This window comes from Apis cerana, linkage group LG14, assembly GCF_029169275.1.
Source record: "Apis cerana isolate GH-2021 linkage group LG14, AcerK_1.0, whole genome shotgun sequence".
Lineage (NCBI taxonomy): Eukaryota > Metazoa > Arthropoda > Insecta > Hymenoptera > Apidae > Apis > Apis cerana.
This window is the reverse complement of record NC_083865.1, coordinates 617,994-638,768: the sequence shown is the minus strand read 5'-3', so window position 1 is coordinate 638,768 and position 20,775 is coordinate 617,994. Positions and strand designations below refer to the sequence as shown.

Genomic DNA, 20,775 nt, shown 5'->3' with positions numbered 1-20,775 from the left:
TAATCAAAATATACTTTATATTTCGTATTTGTTATTCGATCATTGTAATTTTGATCGTCTAGAAGTTGTTTCACATTTTATTTTTATATTCTATTCAAAAGATGAAATATAAATATCTAAATTTCAATGTAATAATAACAATTAAATTTTACAAAACTAAAAACAGGTATAAACATATATATTATATATAAAAAAAAATTATTATATATATTATATATTATATATATCTTATATATAAAAAAAATATTTAAAAAAATTGTTAATGAAAAAATAAATTTAAGAGTTATTTTAATATTTTTTAATAATACAAATCAAATAACTTAATTTATTCATTTTAACAATATATAAAAGAAGAAAAAATATATATATGACAGATAAATAAGACATATATAATTGATCAAAAATCGATAATATAATTGATTAAAAAGTTACTTCTTCATTGATTTTAATGGGTTTAAAAGTATCTCAATTCTATTCATATTGAACTTGAGATCTAATGCAAATAAAATAACATATAAAACAATTCTTGTTCAAAAATTCTATAAATATAATAATATTTGTATTTATATTTATAAATATAATAATATAATTATAAAATAAAAATATGGTAACATAATTCATATTATTTGTCAGTTATCATGATATATATGTGTAAACAATTATAATAAGTGAAAATTTCATGTTAATACATATGCTGGTCATGAAATTTAAAATTTTTAAAATTTAATGTATAGATAAAATTTAATATAATAGCAATTATTTTTTAAAAATTCTTCGAAATTTAAAGAGCAATAATTAGATGTGTTAAGAAAAGTTATATAACATTTAATCTTTCGCAACATATTTCAAAATCATGAAAAACATGATGTATTTTCTATTTTTTTTCCTCTTTTTTTCTCTTTTTTTTCTATTACTTTCTTTATTCTTCTTTTGTAATTATTCTACAAATTTTAATTATTTTTTAAATTACTTTACAAATTCTATTATTTTTACAAAATATTAAATAAAAATGTAAATTTGATAAAATAATAAAAATTAATTAATTCAATTACTATTTATTACTAATTACTATTAATTTAATTACTATAAATATTTTACACTTTTTAACGAATTTTTATATAATACAATGAAATGAGAAATTATTTCTTACTACTTTCAAAATAAATAATATATCAAAATCATAAGAATAATTGAATTTTAACATATGTATAATGTAAAAAATAATTGTTAATTATTTACTTTTTTAACATTAATTTTAAATTAAGATCAAATATTTTTTCAACAATAAAATAGTTAATTTAATTTTATAATATTTATAAATATTAAATGAAATAAATTAAAATCTACTTTAATTTAAAATCAAGAAATCAAAGAAAATTTAAATTTAAAATAAAAGAAATTAAAATAAAAAGAGATGGAAAAGAAAGAAAATAAGGAAAAGAAAAAGTCTTTTTTAATGATTGTGAACAGATTAGAGTAAAAACATATTTTTTATTATCGATAAATTTTCTTGATTTATAATATATATTTATTAGCATTACTCTATAGTTAAATAATACTATCAGATTATGCACGCATATTTACAAACATCATGCATAGTATATTTTTCGACATATTTATTACAAAAAATAAATAGAAAATTATTTCTTGTTTGAATTTTCTGTTATTGAAAACATAAGAAAGTATTATAATCATTATGAAGGTTAAAAATACTGTTGAAAAGAATATATTTTTATAATTATTTTTTAAATATATAAATATAAAATATAGAAATATATTTTTTTTATTTATTAAATAAAATATATTATTTTAATATTGGAAAAATTTTCATATTTAAAAATATTTCAAAAAAAATAGTTTAATCATTATAATATTCAATAAATAAATGACTAATATAAAAATAAATTGACAAAATTTATTATAAAAAATTAATTATTATAATAAAATTATTATTTACAAACAATTAATATTTTAATTATGAATAGATTATTTTTTAAAATAGAAATATAAATATATATAATATTTAATATTTAAAATAGAAATATAAAAATATTATTTTCTAAAATATTAAAATTTATTTTTAATTTTACAATTTTTGTATGTAGAGTATTTATATAATTAAGAATCAATTTTAAAGATTAAAACAAACATGAAAGATGATATACAAAAATAAAATCGATTAACTTATTTATTAAGTTATAAGTCACTTAAATTTACATTAAATAATATAAGACGCAGACAGAATAAAATGGTATGATAGACAAAATTATCTCACTTTATTTGTGTTTTGCTTTATTTAATAATAAATTCCAATTATTTATATTATTCAAACTTAATAAATAAGTTTTAACACAAAAAATTTTTGTATTCTAACTTTTTTGTTGATTAACTTTTAGAATCGATTCTTCAAAGATATGTCACGAATATATATATATATATAGTATATTATTATATAGTATATATATATATAGTATATACATAGTAGAATATATATATATATACACACATATATATATATAATATGTATGTATACATAAATTTAATATGTATATACATATATCATACATTATATGAACTATTTTACACTAATCCAATTGCTTTTTATGATGAAATCTAAGAGATTTTATTGGAATTGAAATATATTGTATTTTATATTATTTTTATATAAAAATAGGAAGAATAAAAAAATTTTATTTCTCTTGTTACTAATTTTAGTTAGAAAACGATTCTTAATGAGGTTATAATAATAAAAATGTTCTAAATCTCTATAATTCAAAATATTTTAATGAAACTAAACCTAGAATTAAAGCATATTTTTGTTCTACTAATCTTTCAAATATATAAAATTTCATTGCGTTTCATTTCATTTCTCATGCTTATAACTTAATTTATAATAATTTATGATATTAACTAATTTTGCATTTCTTGCAATTATCTATCATAAACAATACTATGTTTATATGATAATCATCGATATTTGTCATGAATATGGCAAATATGTCATTAATAGATTTTTTTATTAATAAATTCACATATAAAACAAATTTATTAATTGTTGGTGAAGCGAATAATTTAATTATAGCTTTTATATTCATTGTATTATTATTAAACAAGAGTTATTATTTTATCTTTTAATTTTTAATTGCAAAATATAATTTATAAATTTTTTACCATTATGTTTTTAATTTGAATTGGTCATTGATAAAATGACACATGAAAATTTGACATATTAAAAAATTGTCCGTATTTGTAATCTTCTACAGATTTGACATATGCATATTTATTCATACTATATTATATATTTATTATTTAGTTATTCTTTTATTTTAATAATTTATTTAATAATTTTCTATTATTTTAATAATTTCCTATTTCTATTATTCTATTATTTTAATAATTTCCTATTTGGCTTCCTATTTAATAATATTTTGAATCAAGAAAATTGATCGATGCCATGAGTGCTTTTCTATTATAGATAATAATTGAAAATTAACAATAATTAAATCAATTATCAAGGAATCGATTTTCTTTTTTCTTATATTATTATAACAAATTAGGAACTTTTTTTATACATAATTCAATTATGTATTAAAAATAACTGACATTATAGAAAATTAAAATAAGGATATGAATTTTTTTTGAAGGATATGAAGTATTGCAATTTTCACCATTCATTGAAATTTATGCACTTTCATAAAATTAATTAAAAAAAATAAAATAAATTAATTTTGATCAAGTTTGAATTAATTAATTATACATTTATCATATTTGAATTTTATATGCTAAAATATTTGAATAATAATTATTATAATTATTATATTATAATAATTATTATATTAATAATAATAATAATTATTATAGTTATATAATATTATAGTTTTATAATAATTATTATAGATAGTATAATAGTTTAATGAGAATAGATTATTATTACAATTTTTAACAAAATTTTTAATAAAATAAATAAAACCAAATTTTGATTTGAAATATTTAAAATATTTACATTCATAATAATATATTATATAATATATTTATAAGCATATTTAAATGTAGTAAATAGTTACAGTAGAGTTTTTCATAAATATTTTTTTGTGAATTTCATTGATCATATGAAAATATATTTTTTTTTAAAAAAACTAAAACTATTTCTATTTTGCAAAAAATGTATCTAAAATCATTTATATTCCTATAATTTTAATTATTAACTGAATTATCTATAAGAGATATCATAATTGATTGTAAAGATAGCAAAGAAACAATAACTTGGAGTAGAAAATTTTTGGTAATATATTCATATGAAATTTCTATGAATCTATCTGATCAGTATTCGAATTTATTTACCTTTTTATTTCTTCAAGTTTTTCTATCTTATTTAGAATTAAGTATATTTGAAAATATTTTTATTTTTCGAAATATTTGGAGAGTATTCGAATTCAATTAGCTAAAATTCAAATCTATTTGCAAAATATTCCATTCCATTTATAACTAAAAAAAAAAATTAAAAAACCAAGAAAGAAAGATATTTTGTCACTCTTTATATTTTTATATTAGGGATTATGTTCCAAAAATGTTTAAATTATTCAATTAATGAAAAATTGTATAAAACTGTATAAAACAATTATTTAAAAAATTGTTCATTAAAAAAAAATAATAATAATCAAATTAAATCGAAATAGAATCAAAGAATTAAAACATGGAATAATAAAATGACAATTTATAAAAAAGCAAATTAATAATTTAATTTAATTAAATTAAAACAAATCAAATATAAAAGATTCAATATGAATAATAAATTTAAAAGTGTGAAAAAAATTATTTTTATTTCACATTATTATAAAAATTTGTTGATTAAACATCAAATTCAATATATTTCTTTTTAAAATGTTATTTTTATAAACAAAATAAAAAATATTTAAAATTATAATAATTCTATATTTTATTTTTCAGAATAAATAAATTATTTTTATTTTTATAAATATAATTTTATTTTATTTTTTTTAATTATTAAATTAAATTATTTTTTTTTAATAAAAATTTTTTGAAAAATTGAGAATTCATTAATTAAAAAAAATAAATAAATTTTTATAAAATTCGGAATTATAGATATTTCGTTTTTTTTTACTATGAAATTATACATAGATTCATTTTTTAAATGAATTTGATTTTTCATTTGCGTCAATTGTTGCAATATATAATGCAATATATACAAGATGAATGAAAAAAATGTTCTAAAAAAATTATTAAAAAAATAGGCATTAATAATAAATTATTTAATTTTTGTAATAATACAAATATTTCTAGTGCAGTATTTATACTATATTACATATAATACTTTATATTATAATATTGGGTTTTTAAATAAATAAATATGTCTGGAAAAAATATAATTTATATAAAAATAAAAAAAATTTAATAATGGGGCACATCTCGTTGAATTAACAAATAATTAAAAATATTTCCTATATTGCTCTTACTGTAGAATGATTATACTATTTTGAAACAGATAAATTGGATTTAGATATAATATTTTTATTGAATATATAGATATCTTATCAATAAATTATAAATTATGAATTATAAAATATTATATAATAAATAAATATATATAATTATAACACACTTATAATCCATATTTTTTTGGATCTATTTTTCATTTTAAACATAATTTTTAAAATATGAGTAATTATATATTTGGTAATTGTAATGATTTGGTAAAAATGTACATTTTTATGTCTTTGTACTCTTAAAAATCGATAAAATTTTATCTGTCATTTGTGAAATTTGATATATTAATAACAACAAATATTATTATTATAATTATTATTATTATTGTTGTTATTAATATATAATACTATTATTTAATAATATTTTTAATCTTTTTATCAAAATGTATATCCAATAAATAAAAAAAATTAAGTATAAATTCGACAATTTAAGCTCGTGTATAGTTGTATATAATGTATACTTTAACAAAAAATCTGAAATGGATTTAATTGCATAAAATATTAGCCATGCAATGAATAAAAATTAGAATTTTATAAGCAAGAATCATTTAGGAAATTAAATTGATTTAATCTTAGAGAAAAACGAGATGATCAAAATCTTCTACAGAATTATCAAAATAGAAATAAGAATATTTCGTAAACTTAAAATTAAAATATTTGGCAGGTATACAACATGTCTTCATTCTCTGGAAAATAAATGGCATAAAGTATAAATTGGATTCAATTTGCATTTTTATAAAGATATTGTTCGATATAATTAAATACCAATATTAAAATTTTGGCTATATTTGTATAAACTATATCAAATTTAAAGTTGACTAAGAATAAAAAATGTTACATTCTTGAATATATCATATAAAATTGTTAATTCATGACTTGCTTTTTTGCAGAATCAAAAGCGAACATTTTGTATTTGTTGTTGTTATCTGCGATTGTGTATCTATTGATGAATTGTATCTCAGTTGCATACAAGTTTTAAATCTATGATACGAATTTTAATAAATAAACAATCAAAATATTATAGCATTCATATGATAATAATATATAGATAAATAAATATTATTTAAACCGACAAAGAAAAGATTTCGACCTGAAAGGATTAAAATTTTCAATTGATAATAAATATTAATTTTATCAATTTTGCTTTAATTTCTTAATTAAAACAAATCAACTCTTATAATGAGATAAAATGTGAATACCATAGATTAAGATTTTTTTTTATTTTTATTGTACAATACTACACATATATAATAATAATTTAATTATGATATATATATATATTGTTACATATGTATTAATTTGTATATTTTAATAATTTTATAATAATTGTAAGTTACATTTCCTTATTTCAATCAAATGATTTTGTTAAGGATAGCGGTCCGGCTTATGTTTTCAATAGTTCGAGTACCGTCAATAACCTGACAATAATTTATAAGCATGCATGGTTTTTTAACGTTTTCCAGATCTCTAATTTAAACAAAGGCATTACAGAAACAATCATTTCACGATTGTCATCGATAGATCATATGGAAGCGAGCGCGAAGGTCCTGATTCTTACGCGCTATGACGCGACTTTGCAAGGGCCAATCCTTTGAGGCCGCTCTAGCGCGATCATTAGTCCCTCCAATCGAAAAGAATCAAAGGCCGCGACAGTCTTGCAATAGAGTTGATATAGAAATAGAAGCGAGAACAGATAGAATTCGATAACGATACAGTGTACATCAAAATATAGTTAGAATTATTATAAATTAATAATATTATATTAATAGAATTATTACAGTTAGTTACAAAGAGTCAAAGTATCATCATTTGTTTACTTAAAGCTTATAATATAAAGAATATACAGTATTATGATAGTAGATGGTCCTTCGAGTAATAACCACATCAGTTTAGGTACTCCATTTGTGCAATATTTGAAGTCGTTCACCAGTTAGAAATTAAAAATGTTTCCTACGTTATTTTTAATACAATAAAAAATAATAACCTGAAAAAATAGTATTCCTGAAAAATATAGAAAATTAGTTCAAGAAAAAATTTATCTATTCTATATTAATATATTTATCAAATAGAAAAATTATTATATTGCATAAATTTAAGATAAAATATTTTGTATCATTTTATGGAACAATATCACTCTCAATTAGATTAAAATTAGAATATGCAAAATAAATCTCAGAAAAAATATTTAAAGAAAAAAAATAATATTGATAATTAATTTTAAAAAAATATATATCATAATTTATCAATTATAATATAAATACAAAATTTTAATTAAATTCAAATTAATTATAATATTAATTGATAGAAAGATTTTAATTACAAAAGCAACATCTATTCATTCATATTGGATGTTATATATATATGCATAAGCAACAGCATAATAAATTTTAAAAATAAACGATTATAAAGCATAAGAATTCACATCCAAATAAGATAATCTATGTATGAAATCTATTTTTTGCATGTATTTTACATGGATTCAGTTTTTTTAATAATTGTATTTTTTTTAATAATTGTCATTCATATATAAAATAAATATTAAAAAATGAAAAATAAAATATGAATAAGATAAATTTTAAAAATTATTTTATGAACAAAAAGTAGACTACGCAATAGTGATCATATTTTTAATAATTTTAAGATTTATGATTATGATTGGTGATTTCCAAGATTCTGTTTTTAATCTTTTTCTCTGAAGTTTTATACATAATGAAGTTTTGCATGAGAAATATGCAAGCATTCATTAAAGATCTAGCGATAGTGATCAGAATCCTAGCATGAAATCTTATTCCTTTACTTCTAAAGATTGCCGAATGGATGGCTGCAGAAGACTTATGGCTAATAAAAACTGAGATAATCTCAAAACGAATTAACAAAAAAATGAATTGAATTCCAACGAATTAAAACCTAAAAAATTTTAAAATATTTATGAATTATAAGATGTGAGAAATGGTTTAGTATTAGAGAATAATTGTGAGAATTAATAGTGGTGAGAACGTTAATTGTTTCTCTTCAATAAAGAGATCAATCTCTTTTACAAAAACTCTTCATTATTATATGAAAATCGATTATGTTATACGCTGTGTATGATGTATCTTTTAGTTTAAAGATTCCAATAAAAAAAAGCAATGCAAAAGCAAAAAAATTTTTCAGGCCCAAAAAGCAATCTTGACTTATATTATAACTCATGTAATGAAGTTATAATTTTAAGATAATATATAATTTTAAGATAAGATAATATAATCTAAAAATGATAGCATATAATTCCAATTTGTAGAAGTTTCAATTCTTCTAATTCATATTGATGACCATATGACCATAAATCATTTGAAGACTATAACACAATGTATATAACACAATTTTGTATGTTTATATATGAATTTATATATGAATAAGATTATTCATCTTCTATTGATAGATAAATATTATCGCAATTTATTTTCAGCTTGGTGAGATACCGCACATGTAGATAAAAAATAATCAATTTGTGCCTTGATTGAAAAATTATTAAGATTTAAAAACAAAAAATTGAATCAAGAAAATGTTTTTCAGAATACAAACTTTAAACTTTGAGTATTTCTATTTTCTAACAAAATACGAATAAATAATTGATATTTTATATCAAAAAAAAATAAATAAAAAATATAGAATAATATTTTTCAAAAAAAAGAATTCTGAGATCTCTTTTCTGAGAAAAAAAGTTTATTCTATATTTTCAATATATATTTTTTTTAAACATTTTATATGATATTATTATTATATATAAATAATATTTTTAATATATATATATATATATATTATATATATTATATATATTATATATATATATATATATTATATATATATATATATATATTATATATATTGTATATATTATATATATATATATATATATATTATATATAAGATTTATAAAATACAAAATGAAATGATTTTTTTAAAATGAAAATCTTATTTTTGCAAATGAAATATCTATATAATAGGAAATTTTTCTTCAAGTTTGTCAGATCTCATATAATAAGATATTCCTATCATATAATAAGAATAGTCAAAATAGAAAATTAAGTAATAGTAATAGAAAATGAAGTATTCGTCAAAAACATCACTTAGTTCTTGACAAGTCTTAGCTTGTAGAAGAAATAAATAATCTATAAGATTCTTTAATGATAATTGTATTGATATTCAAAATTTCGATTCTATTCGATCGTTAAACAATGAATATCCATCACAAAAATGAACATAGATGAAGTGAAAACGATCAATTATGAAGTATTGAAAATTTCAATAATAATTATTTAAATTACTTAAATATTTATATATAATTATTATTATTATATTATAATTATTAATTAAATATTATAAAAAATCAAACTAAACAGAATAAAATTTCACTAAATATAACAAATTAAACATTAAGTCATTAAATTTTGTAAATTTAAATTCTTATTTATTCAGTAAATAAAATATAAAAAATGTGTATTACAACACTATTTGGCAATGAACGTGTTTGAACTTGTATATATATATATGACATTCTGGTATTGTTATAATTAAAAGGCGCATTTCTAGATACATTCCTCTTTAATTATAACTTTTATAATCAATCTGAAACACAAAAAATTAGCAATATTCAAAGAAAGAATAAATAATTATCAAACGTACATCCTTCAAACAGAAATGTCGAAAAATTGAGATGAAAAAGATATTTTCTCTCTAATAAAAGTATATAATTATAAGTACTGCTACAATGATTCTAAAATGGTAAATTGCAATTAGATTTGCCAAAAAGCATTGTATATATATTTTTACTTTGAAAAGCAATTATACAATATAGATATATTATTACGAGATATTACGTAACTTCATATATTATAAATTATATAACATTGACCATGTACATATTTACATTATATGGTGCATATTATCAGAATTTCTTCTTTTATTTTTATTTATATTTTATTTTTTTATATTTTTATTTTTATAAGTTTTTTTTAATTTTAGATCAAAAAATTATAATTCTCTAAAATAATTTTATAAAACTATTTGTTTTTTTATTTAATGTCAATCAGCTAGAACGAATTTTTCTTTTTTTATGTTTTTTTTCATGCATTATTTGACTCAGGATACTTCGTAAGAATTATTATTTATTTTAGTTGTTAAAAAAGGCCAAAACTTTATTGTATCATTTAAAGATTTGGATACACATAATATTCTATAAAAGTAATCTTTCTATAAGATTAATCTCTTTAATAAGTTCTACAAATATTTCATTAATTCTCTAATCTCAATCCATTATTATTTTTTTTCAATGTAGCTAAATTTAGTCTTTTTTCGAGGAATAACATTTTCGATTCAACGAATCAATTCACAGATACGCTCCACTTAAAATAAATTATAATTATAATAATAATAATAATCTTATTTTTTTTAACAAATTCTAATATTCTCAATTTTCAATTACCAAATTCTATATATTCTTATATTTTTGACTATTAATAACAAGAATATTTTTTTCAACTTTATCATTTAGGATATCATCCATGATACTTCTTTAATTTTATTATAATATTTCATCGCAAATCATGGCATTGATGTAAATCGTATCGAAAACTTATTCTTACAGGTTTAATCATTCTTTATCCTGAGAATGAGTCTCGTCGCGAAAAACGTAATTTCACTTTGCGATCACACAAATTATCTTCGTTAAAAAATATTTAAATAGCTATAATCTATATAAAAAAAGATTTATACAAAAGCATTTATACAAAAAGATAGCATTTTTGGTTTTTTGTTAAATATCACGAATATCTTGATTATGAATCAAAATCAAAACTTACAATTTTCGATTAAAATATTTTATATTATAAAAATTGACTGCTTTATTTATATAATTTAAATAATGAAAAAAACTAATACCTAATGATTAATACAAAATTTTTAATTTAATTAGAAAGATACTATATAATAACGATTGTTATTTTCAATTTCCATAAATATAATATTATTTATTAGTTTTTTTAACTTTGTTATATCCGTTTTTTTATATTTTTATTTTATAGAATTTTTATTTTATATTAATATTATATTAATATTTATTACATTAATATATAATACATAAAATAAAAAATATAAAAAATAATGATATATATATACAAAAAAGATACAAAATAAAAAAACGAAGAGTAATGATTCAAAAACAAATTCTAAAATTATAAACATATCGAATAGAAAATAATATTGGCAAAAAAAAATTTTAAAAAAATGCAAAAAAGAATATTTTATCAAAAACGAAAATTTTTAATTGTTATATAAAAAATAACATCCGAAAAAATAGTGAAATTGTATGTGTGCATGAAAGATAATTTAAAGTAAAGATAATTATATTACAAAGATTGTAATATAGAATTCTATTATATTTCAAACACATAGTTATACACAACTTTATTTAATTAATTATTTTAAAATATCTAATTTCATATTATGTTGTTTTAGTTTTTAAATTGTTTATATAAAAATTATAGAAAGAAAAATATAATTTATTCATCTATAATTTTAATATAATTATAATATTTTCATATTTCTATTTTAATTGCATAATGGAAAGATACAAGATATAAATTGTATTATATTATTCTCAATCAATAACAATAGTTTATATGGGATAGTTTTTTATATATTTTATATGATATGATAATTTTTTCAAATAATGATAAATCTTGAAATTATATTGAAATTTTATAATTTGAAAAACTTGTAAATTAAAAGTTATAAATAAAATTATATATATTATATATATTATACATATATATCTATTACTTACTTCGCTATATAGATGTATCTATCTATTATATCTATATTTTTTATATCTATTAAAATAAGAATATATGTATATTTTTTTATTATACAAAAAATATATAGGTATGATAGATATGATAGATATACAAAATAAACTGAGAAAAATAAGTAATGAAGTATGGTAGAAACATAATCATCAAGGTTGATATTGATTTTGAGAATATTCTAAATTTGGTTTTCTAAAAATTTCTAAATTTCCATTATAAATGAACAAAAAATATTAATTAATAATGTTATGTTAAAAAAATTTAGCAATTATAATTTTACAACAATAGTTGATTCCGGTAGAAATATAGGAATAATAGGAATTCAAGTTTAAGAAAGAATACAAAAAAATAATGCCGAAAAAAATAGAAGAATAACAATTCAAACTACTTATCTTGATTCAAATATTTATGCGAATGATATATACATATCGAATATAAAATATTTTAATATAATATTTTTTTATGCTGAATAATTTTCTACTATCTATAATCATATTATACTTGTAAATTCGAAGAAAACAATAGATTGCATTATTGCATTATGTGTATAGTAATAAAAATAGTTACTTATTGAAAAAAGTACAATGTTTCGATATTTTAAAACAAAAGTAAATGTAAGAAATAATAAATTTCTTTTCTTCTGCGATTCAATTGCTTTCTCGATCTATTGATTTTTCCAATTTTCGAAGAAATTAATTTTCATTCTGTTCATTTTCTCTTTTTGAATTTGCCATAAAAATGTGAATTATTCGTATTTTCTTTCAGCGTAGCAGTTGAAAGTGAACTTAACAGCGTATATTATATATAATATATAAATATACATAAAGCCTCGCAATTTTATCGCAATTACATGATGAATTGAAATTTTACTTCTTATTTTAATTGCATAATTTAATATTGAAAATAAGTTTCGCAATATTTTGGAAATATTGCGAAAATAATATCTATTTTGAAAAGAAATTAACTATCAAAACTTTAGCAAATTATATTTCCTTGTTTTAAATTTTTTCTGAAATATTTAAAAAAAATAATCTATATATAATTATTTCAGAAATACATACAAGACATTCAACTATTCAGCTATTTCAATTTTTTTTTCTGAAAATAACATGAAATCATTGAACAGAAAAACCAAAAAACAAAAATACATATATATTGGTATATAATCAAATTTCAGAAAACTAACAATAATAAATAATTATACATTTCTAGATATAAAAAGTTTTATCAGAATTCCCTATCATAAAGTTATTTAAATTTAAAAGAAAAAAATTTTTTTGCATCGTTAATTATTTAATTGATTTTATAGAACATTCGAAATAGATCATTGCAACTGAAATTTCCCAAAAGATTAATTCTATTCAATATTTAGGATATCAGCAGATTTTTTTTTAACAAGAGACAATTTAACCGATCATATTTACATATTTTGACTTGGATAAAAAAACTTTTCTAAAATTAAAAGGAGCTACTTAAAGATAGCTGATAGATAAAGGAAAAAGGAATCAAAATTAATTTAAGTAAAAACAAACATGAACAATACATTTTTAATAGAGAAATCGATATCAACTTTAATTGAATCACAGATTATTCCATATAGAAATGAGCAATATACTAGATTTGATTTTGAACAAAAAACTAGCAATAAAAACTCAATTTTTTAAAAATTGGAATTAAAACAAGACAAATTATCAAAAAACTGATGATTCATTTGAGATAATTAATTTTTAAATTTAAAAAAATTATATATTATATAAGATCATAAGATCATGTTTAAGATCATTTGAATTTATGACATTGCTCTGTATATTAGTATTGTAATATATTAGTATATTAGTACGTAAAATTAAATTTAAATTATAATATATAATATATAATATATAATATAAATATAATATATAATATTATAATATATAAGTATATTAGTACGTAAAATTAAATTTAAAAATAATCCAAAGTATAAAAAAAAAAATAATAAAGACAAATATTAGACACATAATGATGTATTCAAAATGAAGAAAATATTTAAATTAAAACAAAAAATTAAAGATATTCCTATTATATATATATACTTCTAGAAGACTAGAAGAAATCATAATAACGAAATTCAATCATAACTAAATTTTCAGAATTTTTTCGATAAAAGAAGAATTAATCAATTTAAAATTTAAGCAGCTTCCGATTCGTTAGAAGAATTAGAATACAATTGAAGCAAAAACCTATCTAAGTTTTATATACAAAATTAATTTATCTTATACAATAAATCCAAGCTATAAGAAATATAAAAATCTTATGACAGAGTTAACATGAATAAAGTATCTTTAAAAAAAAAAATATCGCGAACGATTATGTCGAAAAATAAACGTAGCGTTTTTTAAATAAAAAATCATATTTTTATTATTCCTTGGTTTCATTTCCATAGTTGCTTTTGCTATACAAGTTCATTTCGTCCGACTTTTAATTATATTTGCCATATTTTGTATAGATTAAAATTCATCTATTTTGTTATTAATTATTAAATTTTGTAAGTTTTAGTTTAAATAAATTTTATGTTCATTTATAATAACAAATTTATTAAAAAATCTTAAATTCTTTAAGAAATTAATTAACTAATTTCTCGATCGAATTTTTTTGCAGATAGTAAAATTACTTATTAGATTGACTGTACATATTTATAAAAACTGGACCGGATTTAGAATACACACCTTACTTAGCAAATATAAATTATTTTTGATTTATAAGCTGGATTTTTTGTTTAAAATTAGATCCATTAAAGTTTTTGTCGCTGATATATTTGACAAATTGTCGATGTCTTGAATTTTCTCAAAAAAATTTCATTAAAAAATTCTTTCGTTTTCTCTCAAAATCTAAACATTCAGAATAAATATCAATTTTCTTCCGATAAGAATTTTTTTCCATTATCTATCTTAAAAATTTGATCAATAAGAAAAACAAGAAAATCAAGACATGGTAGAAAATAAAATCAAGACTCACTAAAAAAATAAATTTTAATAAAAATTTTAAAATATATAGTAAGAAAAATATTTTTCTTACTACATATCAACACATATATTGGATTTGCAATTCTAAATTGTATACTTAAAAAAAAATTAGAGCAGTTCTCTATCCTCTCAATATTATAGAAAAATCTCTCGCTTTTCAAATAATCAATCATTATAAAATATATTTCATATAAAATATTTGAACATCAGTGACAAGATTCTTAAAATGAATAGAATAAATTATCATATTATTGATTTTCATTACATAAATTGCTTAAGTAATATTGCTTCATATTTTGCTAATTATTTTCTAACTTGTAGATATCTAAAGAATATAAGAACAGTAATTTAAACAAAATTACGATCAATGATAATATAACAAATGTAAATTATTATTATTATGCACAATTGACTATACATACCATAATTGATCATTATAAAATTAGTACATTTACTTCGTATAATTCAACAATAAGCATTAATATTATTATAACTATTATTTTAAATTATTAATTTAAATTAATCTTATAAAATGAAAATAAATTTTGAGTTAAATATGTCAACAAGTCCATTGTAAACACCAAACACAATATGTAAGCATTATACTGATATATATATATCAGTATAAATAGAATATACATTATAATGATATATATCATATATATCATTTTATATATAATATATGTATTATATAATATATATAAAAATAATATCAAATAATATTATATGTAATATATATTAATATAATTATTAATAAAAATTATTTTGTAATATTTCAACTCAAGCTCTTATTGGAGTACAAGAAAATATTAATCCACTAATCCATGTCGATTTTTTAGTAATTGATAAGATATTTATTTCTAAAAATTAGTTTTAAATATATTTTAAAATACTAAAAAAAGAATAATTAAGTAGAAATATAATGAAGTATTATTCGAAATATAAATAAAATAATTTTTTTCATGCAGGACATAGAAAGTAATAAGCATTGACAATTTTAATATATTTAAATTTTTTTAATATAATAAATTTTTACGTAGATTTTATAAATAAAGAAATAAAGAAGAAATAAAGTATAATATATGTAAAAATAATAAAAATAAAGAATAAAATATAAAGAATAAAATAAGTGTATATAAATAATAGAATAATAAAATTTGTTTTATCTACCTATAAATTTTAATTATTCCTTGATAAATTTCAATTAAACTTTATTTTCTATATATTTAATATTGAAAAATTTAAATTATATAAATAATTTTTATTATTAATGATTTTACTTCAAATAAGATAAAATGTATTAAAATGATTGATATATTCATTTAATAATTCATTTGATAATTACACATTAATATTGAATATACTTATTCTTTTTGAAAAATAAAAAAATAAAAGATAGCATTATTTTTAATATAAAAAATATATAAGGAATAGATATTTATATATTTAAAAAAGTAGACTTCATTAGATTTTAAATTAGAAATCATAATTTTATTCCCAATTTGAATTTTTTTTTATGTATATTATTTTGTTTTGATAATATGTAACTCTAAGTTCTTAACTTAAAATTTGCAAACTATAATTTTTAATAACTAAAAATTAATATTAATAAAAGAAATAAATAAAAAATTGCTTTAAATTATAAATTTTAAATAACTTTAAAATAAATTTTAAATATTGAATGTTTCTATAAACAATATAAAAGATAATAAATATATATATATATATATATGTATATATATATATATATATATATATATATATATATATACTAATATGTAACATTTCATACATTTTAAAATATTATCATATGTCATAAAATCAAATATCTAACATATATACATATAGATTCAGTGCAATAATGTGTATGATTTTTTAAATATTTCTAATGATGTAAAAAAAAATATTTTAAATAAAAATTAATCTATTTAGCTATAAATTACAATATTTATGATTATTAAAAAATGCTTTTAAAAAAATCAAAATTACTTTTATTTTCTTTAAATAAATGAATTTTTAATTTCACTATACGATTTATCTAATGTCAAGACATTATTCCATAATATTATGACTTTTAAATGAATTTTTCAAAATTACGTTGAATTTAAAAATATTAATTGTGAAATTTGATTTAGTAAATACATTAGATGTTTATAAAATTTACAAACATATAATTAAGTATTTTTTGTTACATATAAGAAAATAATTGCTTCAATTTGTTACATGAAATTGCACATTAGATATTTTATACTATAATAAATTTTCAAATTATATGTCATTTTTTACAATACAAACTTTCGCTTTTTTTAGTAAATTTTAAAAACTTGAGATATAAATAATTTTTGTATATCTATTTCTCTATAGACAAGTATTATATCGTAGATTTTTTGAATTTGTGGATACCATAAATAATAAATTAATAGGTATTTCTATAAAATAAGTTTACAAGAAATGAAAAGGCTAATCAACAAGCTAATAGATTTAAAGATAATAGAATAATCACATATTAGATATTTCAACTGAATTTGCAACTTCTTTCAAATTTCCGACATTCAAACCAGATACATTGGAAACAATTTAGTTTTTTAATATTTACAATAATTAATTATATCTAATAGTTTATATTTAATATGTTCTCATTGATCATAATTTTGTTTCAATGTATTGTTTTTTAGATATCTATAAATTAATTAATAAATAAAATTTTATCAATATAAATTCTTATCGATATTAGCAACTTTTTATATACTTATATCTTGATTGGTAGATTGTACAATAATGTTTCTTTGGCACTTGAATCAATTCTATATTTAGATATAACAATAATCACATATTGTGAAATTCCATTTTTTTATTATAGATTTGCTATAATATTGAGATGTATTTATAATTTTATCAAATATTATATCAAAATAAAAAAAATTATTAAAAAAAGATAAATAAAAGGATATAATATATTAAAAATATATTTTTATTATTATGTCACATTCCAAATCACATATATTGCATAAAATATCTTTTAAAAATTCATTTTCAGCAATAATTAGAAAAATATTACAATTGTCTATTTTTTGCACAGCAGCATTTGACAATATTCCAAATAAAGTTTCTATTAAATAGATTAAAAAGGATTGATCCATCTGAAATATAATTACAAAATATTAACAATATTTTTTATATCATTTAAAATATATTTATTAATCTTTATTCTTACTGCTTTCAATCATTAACATTGAACTAATCATTAAACTTTAATTATTTTTATTAACAATGATTCTATGATAAGAATTAAAATTTTTATAATGAATAATAGAGGAAATTTATTTAATAATTAAATAAAATTTATTTAATAATTTAATTAATTCATTAAACATATATAATCACTTTGTCCCTCTTTCAATTTTATGAGGATTTAATATGTTTATTTCAATTTATGATTAGTTTCAATTGCATTTGTTTTTTATCTTAATGGTATTTCTATTTAGCACTTTCCATTTACTTCACTTGATAAATATTTTCAATATAAATTTTAATTATATAATTATAAATTCTGCAATTCTGAACAAAATTCACATTTTTTTAATTTCTTTTTGTAGAACTAATTTACATCTGTAATAAATAATAATGTTATTATGTAAATTAATCAAGATCTTTCAAAAAAATAATTTAAAAAATTTAATATGAAATATATATTATTATATCATAAATTCATATCATAAATATGACAAAGTTTATGTATTCTAGCATTTTTTAGAATTCTTGTTTTTTTTTTTGTATTTAATTTTTTTTCAGGTAATCTTTTCCAATTGTACTTTACAATTGTATTTTACTTTTTTAAACTTTAATTTTATTATTTTTTGTTTTGACAATATAAATTTCTTTTTTTTTGTAGAAATTTTCTACATAGAAATATTATAAAAAACGATTCAATTAAATTATTATAAAAATTATAAATTTAATATATATTTCTTCTTAATATAATATTATTGATATTATAAAGTTATAAAATATTTTAATAATGAAATACATGAATACATAATCTTTTAGAATAATTATTTTTTTAAATAAATAATCGAATTAAATTATTAAAAATTATCTAAAATTACACTAAAAAAAAAATTATATAAATTCTTATATTTCATTTTTCATTACACTTTGGATTTGCTGCAATATTTTTTATACTGTTGAAAGTTTTACTATTGTTGCTTTTGCTAGTTGAACATAAAAAAATAAAATACATTTGAGATATTCTATAAATTTTAGATATTCTATTATTGCAAATATGATTGATATGAATGACCATGTGATTGTTGACTTTTTTGAATCCAATTGACTTTTATAATACACATAGTCATTTATTAATAGTGTCACCTTCAATTCGAAGAAATTTATAATATAATATTTTTAAATTTTTAATTATTTTTAATTTTGAAATATTTATAAATAGCAAGATAAAAAATTTTATACATATGCATACTATGAATAAGTAGAAAATTTTGTATAATTCTTAAATATGAATCAAAAAAATAAAATAAGAATGATTTCAATATATCATGTCATATAACAAAATCATGTCATAAAAATAAAAATACAATTAACGGAATAACGCCATATAGATAATGAACAGTTATAGGTAATAAACTTCTTTATTGGTTATAGACATATAATAATAGTAATAGTTTGAAATTTATCAAAAATAAATTAGATTTGTATTTCTTTGTCTATCCAATCTTTCATCTTTACATTACAAATGATTTAAGGAAATGAAATAATTGATAGAAGAAAAAAAATACATATTTTATTTCTTCAGATGTGTTTTTAACCTAATCAAGTCAAATCAAAAATTTAACTTAAATTTTTATAATTTTTTTTTTATGAATTTTTGATGTCTTATAACATATTGATTTTTTATATGTTTTTCATAGATTTATTATTTTATTGCTTGATTTATTATTTATTTCTTTTAAAAAAATTGAGGATGAATAATTTTCAAAAGTGTTATTTTAAATATCTTATAATAATTTCATTAAATAATTTATCTTTTTTTAATTTGCATTTCTTTCTTCATTTTTATAATAACTTTTTTTACTTTAATTAATATATTTCCATTATTGTTAAAGAATGATTAAAAATATAAATTGTGAAAATATTTTTTTCTACTAAAAATATTTTTTTTATGTAGTATTATAATGTATTGTATATGATATGATATATGGTTTTAATATATAATATATGATATGTAATGTTAATTAATGAAAGATCAATTAATTATAAATTAATATAAACTAACTTAATATAAATTTTAATTATTATTGATAGACTTATATGATATAGCAAGATTAAAGCAAGGAAGTATGATAAAAAAAAAGACTACAATTGAGAAAGATTTCTTTGAAGAAATTAAATGTAAAAAAAGTCTTATCAAAA

General features: G+C 17.2%; 1 long non-coding RNA gene across 1 annotated transcript; it reads right to left on the bottom strand.

Moving 5' to 3' along the window:
- Positions 1-18,298: 18,298 nt before the first annotated feature.
- Positions 18,299-20,540, bottom strand: LOC133667317 (uncharacterized). The gene is made up of 3 exons (XR_009832696.1): positions 19,501-20,540; positions 18,563-18,957; positions 18,299-18,488 (listed from the first exon to the last, which is right to left on the bottom strand). It is a non-coding gene; the product is annotated as an uncharacterized LOC133667317 (long non-coding RNA).
- Between the last annotated feature and the right edge of the window lie 235 nt (positions 20,541-20,775).